The sequence below is a fragment of the Rattus rattus genome, chromosome X, assembly GCF_011064425.1.
Source record: "Rattus rattus isolate New Zealand chromosome X, Rrattus_CSIRO_v1, whole genome shotgun sequence".
Classification (NCBI taxonomy): Eukaryota; Metazoa; Chordata; class Mammalia; order Rodentia; family Muridae; genus Rattus; species Rattus rattus.
The window spans coordinates 21,091,990-21,101,947 of NC_046172.1; positions in this window are offsets into that span (position 1 = coordinate 21,091,990).

The following is a 9,958-nucleotide window of genomic DNA, read 5'->3' on the forward strand; positions in this document are numbered from 1 at the left end:
AAAGTCCACACCCACAAAGACACACTTCCTCCAACAAAGCCACACCTACTCCAACAAGGCCACACCTCAAATAGTATCACTCCCTGGACCAAGCATATTCAAAATACCACAGTAGGTAAAAGCACTTGCCATGTAAGCTTCACAACCTGATTTCAATGTCCAGAACTTACATAAAGGTGCCAAGATGTCTGTCCAACTTTCTTTTGATTTTAAGAAAACCAAGGGCCAGTGAGATGATTCCATGGATAAAGGTGCTTGACACCAATCTTGATGACCTGAGTATGATCGCTGGGGCCCACATGATTGAAGGAGAGAACTGACTCCTCCCACTCCCCCAAGTGGACCTGTGACCTCCACATGTCCCAAAGTGTACACAGAGGGAGAGAGGGGGAGGAGAATAAATAAATAAATAAAATGTAAAACTTCCACTTCACAAGAGGGAACCCATGCCTGCTAATACAAGCCCAGTTTAAAAAAGAAACCTAGTAGGGAAATCTAGGCCCTGGCATGGGGGAAGAGACTTACTACTGTTGTTTAGTTAAATTGACATATATAATGTCAAAATGCCTTCTACACATTTGTATTTATACCCATAGACAAATAATATTCTCAGCTTTAATCAAAGAAGTCTCTCTACATAGTAAATGCTCATTAATATAGAGATGCACAATTGATCAGAGAAAAGTGATAATTTGGCTCTCCATAAACAGGATATTTATACCACCTCCTCTAAAGCTCAGGAAACACCACAGAAGAAAGATCAAAGAATTTAAGAGCCAAGGATAGGGAGAAGGACTGTGAAATGTCATCTTCTAGGCACAACACAGTCATTGCTGTACGATGAATTCACAGCGTCTGAAGTTAATCTAAACTGAGTATTCACAAGACGTGGCCCTGTCAACAATCAGTCATTAATAGAGGAGGACTCATGGAGCCCTACTTCAAGCTGCACCATTAAGTACTGATGAATCTTGGAAGAGAGTGATTGTCTTTAGCTGTTTACCCACTGGTGAGCCCACAAAGCTCCAATGAATACTTCTAAATCCATAGTCATACACATGGCCCCAGTTAAGCTCAATGGGACATAAAACAAAAGGCATAAATTTGGGAAAGGGATTTGTAGGAGAAATGTGAAGTTGACAGAAGTAGAGTAAAGATGAAAAAGTATAGGGGTGAAAAGGATCAGAATATATAAGGATTAGAATTTATTATATACATGTATAAAATGTCAAAGAACAAATTAAATAAAAAATAAAATTTTAAATAAAATAAAGTCAAGTGATCACCTATTCACAAGTTCCAACTTTGATATCCAGCACCTACATGGCAGCTCACAACTATCTAGTTTCAGTTCCTAGGATTTGGGTGCCCTCTTCTGGACTCCACTGGTACTTGCCCATATATAGATACATAAATAAATAATAAAATAAAGCTGTTAGTGTATATATCCAGTGTAGTACTGATAGAAGAATAAGCACATGGCTCAACAGAAGGAAATCTAAAAAAAACCCTTAGAAGTCAGGTGAATCTCAACAGAGGTCCCACGAGGGGCATGGAAAGTGAAGTATATTTTCTTTGACAAATGGTTCTGAGAAACTGGACATCCAAAGATAAAGTGCTTAACTCAGGATTTACCTCGTATTTTATGCAAAAATAAAGCCAAAATTAATTATGAATCTGAGTACAAGAGCCAAAATGATGAAACTTAGAAGAACACGGACAAAATGAACAAGGCCATGAGTTAGATAAAGATTTCTTAGATTTGATCCACAGAAGGAAAAGACTGATAAAACTACAACTCAACCAAATTCAAACTCATAGCCAAGAGTAGTAGCACATTCCTGTAATCCTTAGACCTTTTAAGTCCATGTTTTCATTACAGCTGAGTAAGAAACAGGCAGACAAAGAAAAAGGCAACCTGGAAAAAGTTTCTATCATCTGGAAATCTCTTTACTACTGTAAAATTTTTTTAATATGATTGTAGTCAGACTAAGTTTTAGAAATTTCAAATTGAGTTGACAAGTCTGCACCATTACTATAGCCACTGACATCATCCCTGGATGCTAATGGAACCCTTCCTTTAAAACTTTTTAAATCCTTATAAATGTTTCTTCCCTGATCATCATTTTTTTTCTTGATCATCAAACAGACTAGATTCTTCTTGTTTCTACTTCCTTCCTATAATATATTCCAGCCCAGGCATGCCAACCCACAATATCATTCTCTTACTGAATTTGTATTTTCTTGTGACTTCAATCTCAGTACTAACAGGAAGTAGATGTTGACATCACAGGGCTTGAAGGGTTATAAGCAGGGAAGAGACCTCATCACTACACCTGATAAAAATGAATCCTGTAACTCCCGGCAAGCAAACGAGATTAGAAACTACTATTGAAGCCTCTCAGGCAACAAGCAATGAGAAATGAACAGGTGCAGATATCAAGGAAGAACCAATAGGATTCGGCTCTAAAATAAGGCCTATGTTTTAACATTTACTTTAACAGCCCTTCATTCCCTCTGTATACACATTTACTGATCGTTCTGGCTAGCCAATGCTCGGTTCAGTTTCCTTGTCACATCATCTTAACTGGGAGAGTTTGGAGTCATATCCATATCCTTCATGGGATTCTACCCAAAGCCAAACATGCAGTAATCAGGCATTCACTAAATACTGATAGGGCATATACAACACTATCCCTAACCACCATCACTAAAGGTTATCTCAATATTCAGAAAATTCGATAAGCTCCTACAAATACTAAAACTTACACTGTGTTATGGTGTCCCTCAGCTTACATGCTTTAGAGTAATCATGAACTTAATGCTCAACAATAGGAAAATGGTTAAATGAACCATGGTCTTAATTAATAAAGGTCAAAGTGATAAAAATATAATGCCATAATGAAGTAGAAACTTCTAGTTCTTTTGGAAAGTTAGTTATGCCAAATGATGGTTTGCTGGGGTACGCAGGTGAAAGGATGTCTTGCTAAAGCAAACCCATGAAAGACTGTTTTCCTGAAGAAGACACAGGTGAAATAATGTTTGGACATAGTGGACATGTGAAAAGACTCTTGATGACGGAGTATAAATATGACCCCACAGACAGTGGGATATGAGCACTGAGCTTTGGTTTGCTCCATATCACTATTCTTCACTAAGACACTCATGTATTGGTTTGCCTTATACAGTATTGTTGAACTCAACTTGTAGTAACACTGCCATTAAGAGAAACTCAGCAAAGAACTGCTCATGTGTTTCCTGTGGAAGCTTGCTGCTTCTGCTGCCTCGACTCAGGTCCGTTGGTGAGCCTGGCGGTTTTTCAAAATTGAACTGCAGCTGCCTGGTGTCTGCCTGCCTAGAGGACTGGTCTTCAGCTGCTAAATCGTATTTAGTGTTTGCTATGGGACTGAACTGCTGCCCAAGAAGGTGGACCTCACCCCCAAAGAACTATTGCTGAACAGGTCCATTTCCCACAGATCCTAATAACTTTTCTCTTCCACTACCTTTGCAGGGTGGTAGGCTAGAGAGGAAGTTGAACCCTTATTAAAAGTAGGTTGCAAAAACTTTGTACCTACACCATAATTTCATGATGACCAGTGAAATAGGGCCCCGAGCAGCAGTTTTCTGGGAAGTGCTCATGCAAACTTGTGAGAGCCTTCTATACTCACCTATTCACAGCTCATCACTCAATGACACATCATTAGGCATGAAAGCAGCCAAGGCAGGAGAGTTTTACCATGAAAATTGGCAAATTACAGGTTTTTAGCATTTACCAGTATATTGCTATATATATAGTAAACAGTGATCAATGGCTGAGAAAAAATAATTATTTGAAAGCTTGTTTGAGATTGTCATTACAACCCACACATCAGGCTAATTCTATATAAACTCACTAATGAAGCAAACAATTCAAATTAGAAAGGCATTAAATATTAAGGCTCTCCTAATATGCAACAGGTGTTATTAGGAAGTAACTTGTTAAATAAATCTGATTCTAATCGAGCCTAGATGCACCTACGAGTTCACAGGAAATACATCACATGGAAAACTAAGCAACCAGCCAAAAACAGGAAACTAGAAGTCAACGAGATGAAAGGTTTTCTTATGAATGAACGAGTGCATGCATGGATAGATGAATGAATGAACCACTATGAAGGGATAAAAATGATCGAGGAAGGAACCCACCAATTAAGGGATCGATAATCAGAGCAAGAACAAATACACATGTAGTCATATGTTTGAGTCTCAATTTGAACAAGTCACTACAAAAAGACATACTTGGCAGAAATCAGGACACTGGCTGAATGTTAAATGTTATTTAGGAACTATTGCTAATTTCATTGAGCAGAAGGGGAGTAGAAGAGAACCAGAGGAAGGAAAGGAAGGACAAGAGAGGATGGTAGGGGAATATGAGCAACTTACAGTGAATGTACGTATGAAAATGTCAATGCAACGCATTAATTCATATATAACTAAATTTTTTTAAAGAATTCAACAACCAACAAAAATTTTAAAAATTAAATCTTTATGTAATACACACACATAAATTCACCGTCTCACAGGGAGTATATAATGTTTAGGATTTATAGCAAAATAATGTGTAGAAATGGTCACTAAATTTGAAATTGTCTGCACACAGTTTTTAAGTAAGTAAAAGTATCTAGGCAAAAGAAAGATAAATATCAGATGATATGGACACACATCTCTAGGGAAGGCCAGAAAAAGTGTTTTTTGAAGAAAATATGCATAATGGTCTCAAGATATAAAAGTGAAGTGGATTTCATGGGACATATAAACACTCACAATGCAACTACCAAATGTCAGAAGGAGACATTGCTGGGTTGAGGTGGCACATAGGACTTGGTGGGGCTGAGGCCGAGAAATGGGTTCACCTTTGATTGTACATCCAAGAGGCATTTGTCTACTGGTGGGATGAGTTTTATACATGCTTTCAAACAGGCAGTCACTCTTACTATTCCTACTTCATTCTCCAGAGATTATGGTCCTGTTTCTCCCATACACACCCTCGGAAAAGCATTCACCAGCCAGAATCTCCATAAAAATCAGAAAAGAGATGAAGAGAATGCACCCACCCAGCAGCTTAGACTGGCTTGTCATGCAAGGTTTGTACATCCCCAGGCTTTAACTCTACAGGCCCAAACCACAGGCACTGTGTTAATAGAAAGAAAGTCACAGTAGAATCTGTTAGAGAAGAAAAATCTTTTTAATGAAAACAGGCAGAACTAGAAAAGGAAAAAGAAGTCAAGGACAGATAGTGCACTGACCCACACTTTGCAGACTGCCTTTCATCTAGGTGTTCATGCACACCCAGGCTTAGAAACAACCTGGACTAGTCTCATACCTCTGAAAAGTTTCATCTAGGCCAGTGTCCAAATGTACTTCTCGTTGTTTACATGAATTTCAAGACTTCAAATCTCACGCCAAAGGAACACTATGCTGCAGCCAAGACTTTTTATCATCTCAAGTACTGAAAGCCTTAAAAAGACACATTAATGCTCTGTCAAAATAAATTTCGGTTGTGTTACTTCTAAGAGCAGACCCTCTATAACAAGCAAGATCAGGTCTAACGGCAAAGATTCAGATCTGGAACTAGAAGGGACGACTTAGTCCCACTGTTCTCAACCTGTGGGTTGCAACACCTTTGACAAACGTCTATCTCCAAAAATACTTACATTATGATTCATAACAGTAGCAAAATTCCAGTTATGTAGTAGCAATAAAAGTAATCTTATGGTTGGGATGTCACCACAACATGAGGAACTATATTAAAAGGGTGCAGCATTAGGAAGGTTGAACCTACTGCCTCCGATCTGCAAAGACATGTGACTGTACTAGCAGTCAGAAGCCTGAGTATGAATGAGGAGTTCTGGTCCAGCTGGCTGTATAGCAAAGTGGGGTGAATGCGTTAGAGTAATCACATCTTGGTGGCTGCTGCTCTGACCCCTCCCAGTAAAGGAAGCAGATATGCCTATAAAATATTTGATGAAGCAGATGAACTGGGAAGGCCAATGGAAGAGAAATATTGCCCCCTTTGCACCTGTAAAATGGGGGTCCTAGCATTAGACCATATAGCTGAAAGTCTGGCTTTAATTGCAAGGAGCTCAATGACCTTGCACAAACTAACTCGCACCTGTTTCTTTACCAGTAAATGAGGGCAAACAGTACCTACTTTTCAGGGTTACTGTGACTACTGGAGATAACGCACACAAAATGCTTTAAATGTGTCCTTTGCACAAAATGAGACTCTTGTCACTCATAACTATTATATCTGGTGGTAGGCAGTAGTGAAATGAAAACCCTGTAAGTACAAACAGGGAAACCTGACTTAAGGTAGTATTGCCACTTTCATTTACATAGAGCATATATTAGAGAAATGGTCTGAGATCAATATTTCATACACAAGAGAAAAAAAAAAATAAAACTGAAATGTGACATTAAATAATGATCCTATTGATGTCTTCCAAACAGACTAAATGGATTTTCATCTTTTAATTTGTAAGTCCCTGACAGATTATTAGCTAAGCTGTTAGAGCCTTTAATGAGTATGTGCCACCTCACTATGTAAACTTCCATAATAAGACAATCCAAACAAAAAATTCAATGAGGTTAAGAATTCATGATAAATAAAACTAAAATAACTGTATTTCTTCTAACATTATCTATCAAGTAGGCTTTTGAAAATCAATCATCCTTTGAAAAATCAATTTAGAATAAAATTTAAAAAGAACAACGTTCCTAAGACTAAATTTAACAAGTATAAGATCTGTATGCTTTGTGCCCCATATATATACAGCCACCAGGACCAGATAAGATTGATGAAGCTAAGAAGTGCATGCTGACAAGAGCCAGATCATGTCAAATACAGACGTGAATGCTAGCAGCAAACCATTGAACTGAGAACTGGAACCCTGTTGGAAGAATTAGAGAAAGTATTGAAGGAGCTGAAGTGGCTTGTAACCCCATAATAACAACAATGCCAACCAACCAGAGGTTCCAGGGACTAAACCACTACCCAAAGACTATACATGGACTGATCCTGTGCTCCAACTGCATATGTAAAAGAGGATGGCCTTGTTGGGCACCAATAGGAAGAGAAGACCTTGGTCCCGTCAAGGCTTAATACCCTAGTGTAGGGGAATGTCAGGACTGGGAAACGGGAAGTGGGGGTTGAATGGGTGGGAGAACACACTCACAGAAGAAGGGAGAGGGGCTATGCGACAGAGGTTATGAATGGGAAACCAGGGGAAATGGGATAACATTTGAAATGTAAATTAAAAAAACCACCAATAAAAAATCCAAAAGCTTTATGTGGTATAAGACACAATTGAATCCAATTTAAAGACACAATGAATGAAAAGTCATTGTGTGTTTGGGGAGTAGAAGACAATATTATTAAGAGAATAACATGAATCAAACTTAACCTAAATATTGATGTAATCCCTACTGAAACACCAATCAAATTTTTTTCTGGAAGGAACTGACAAACTACTTCTAAATTTTATATGGAAACACTAGAGAATCCAAATAATGAAAAAAAAATGTTAAAAAAGAAGAAAGTAGACTTCCAGTTTCTAGCTGGCACCCAAACCTCGCTGATCCCAGCCCACTGCTCCCTGCTCCCAAACCCTGTGGGAGAGAGAGCTGATTGCCCAGACATGTGAGCAATTCTGAGACTGCAGAGGAGGAGAGACCACCACTTCTGCCCACCTTTGCCCACATACTTGGCCCAAGAGGAAACTGTATAGGGCCTCTGGGAACAGGAAAACAGTTCTACAGCACTCCTGACACATAGGCCTATAGGACAGTCTAGCCACTGTCAGAAATAGCAGAACAAAGTAACACCAGAAACAACGTGATGGTGAGAGGCAAGTGCAGTGGAACCAGAGTAACAGAAAACAAGACTACATTGGCATCATCGAGCCCACCCTCCCACAAAGCAAACACTGAATATGCAAACACACCAGAAAAAGGATCTAGTTTCAAAATCAAGGATTTGATCAAGATGGATGGAGGACTAAGGAAGACATGGAGAACTTTGAGAAATGCAGTGAATACACAAGTAAAAATAAGTAGCCTCTTAGAAGAAACACAAAACTCTGAAAGAATTACAGAAAAACACACAATCAAACAGGTAGAAGGAATTGAAAAAATGGAAGAGAAACAATAAAGAAAGCACAATGGGACACAACCTTGGACATAGAAACAAAAGGAAGACACAAGGAGCCATGATACACGAACACCAATGAATACAAGACAGAAGATAGAATCCAGAGCAGAAGATCATAGAAATCATCAATAACTGTCAAAGATAATGTAAAAATGGGAAGAGTTGCTGGCCCAAACATACAGAAATCCAGGATCATCGAGAAGATCAAACCTAAGAATAATAGGTTTAGAAGAGAGTGAAGACTCCTAAATCAAAGGACCAGTAAATATCTTCAACAAAATCATAGAAGAAAACTTCCCTAACCTAAAGAAAGAGATGCCCATAAACATACAAGAAGCCTACAGAACTCCAAATAGATTGGACCAGAAAAGAAACTCCTCCCGTCACATAATAGTCAAAACACCAAATGCACAAAATGAGGAAAGAATATTAAAAGCAGTAAGGGAAAAAGGTCAAGTAACATAAAAAGGCAGACCTATCAGAATCACACCAGACTTCTCACCAGAGACTAAGAAAGCCAGAAGATCCTGGACAGATGTCATACAGACCCTAAAAGAACACAAATGACAGCCCAGGTTACTGTATCCAGCAAAACTCTTAATTAACATAGATGGAGAAACCAAGATGTTCCATGACAAAACCAAATTTACACAATATCTTTCCACAAATACAGTCCTATAAAGGATAATAAATGGTAAAGCCCAACACAAGGGGACAAGCTACACCCTAGAAAAAGCAAGAAACTAATCATTTTGCAACAAAACAAAGAGAAGACAAGCACACAAACATAATCTCACCCCCAAATACGAAGATAACAGGAAGCAACAGTCACTATTCCTTAGTATCTCTCAACATCAATACACTCAATTCCCCAATAAAAAAGATAAAGATTAACAAACTGGATATGCAATGAGGACCCAGCATTTTGCTGCCTACAGGAAACACACCTCAGAGACAAAGACAGACACTACCTCAGAGTAAAATGTTGGAAAATAACTTTCCAAGCAAATCGTCTGAAGAAACAAGCTGGAATAGGCATTCTAAAATCGAATAAAATCGATTTTAAACCAAAAGTCATCAAAAAAGATAAGGAAGGACACTTCATACTCAACAAAGGAAAAATCCACCAAGATGAACTCTCAATCTTAAATATCTATGCTCCAAATACAAGGGCACCTACATACATAAAAGAAACCTTACTAAAGCTCAAAACACACATTGCACCTCACTCAATAATAGTAGGAGATTTCAACACCTCACTGTCATCAATGGACAGATCATAGAAACAGAAATTAAACAGAGACATAGACAGACTAACAGAAGTCATGAACTAAATGGACTTAACAGATATTTATAGAACATTCTATCCTAAAACAAAAGGATATACCTTCTTCTCACCACCTCATGGTACTTTCTCCAAAATTGACCATATAATTGGTCATAAAACAGGCCTCAACAGATACAGAAAGATAGAAATAATCCCATGCGTCCTATCAGCTAAAGCTGGACTTCAATAACAATAAGGAAAGAATGCCCACATATACATGAATGTTGAACAATGCTCTACTCACTGATAACCTGGTCAAGGAAGAAATAAAGAAAGAAATTAAAAACTTCTTAGAATTTAATGAAAATGAAGGTACAACATACCCAAACTTATGGGACACAATGAAAGCTGTGCTAAGAGGAAAACTCATAGCGCTGAGTGCCTGCAGAAAGAAACAGGAAAGAGCATATGTCAGCAGCTTGACAGCACACCTAAAAGCTCTA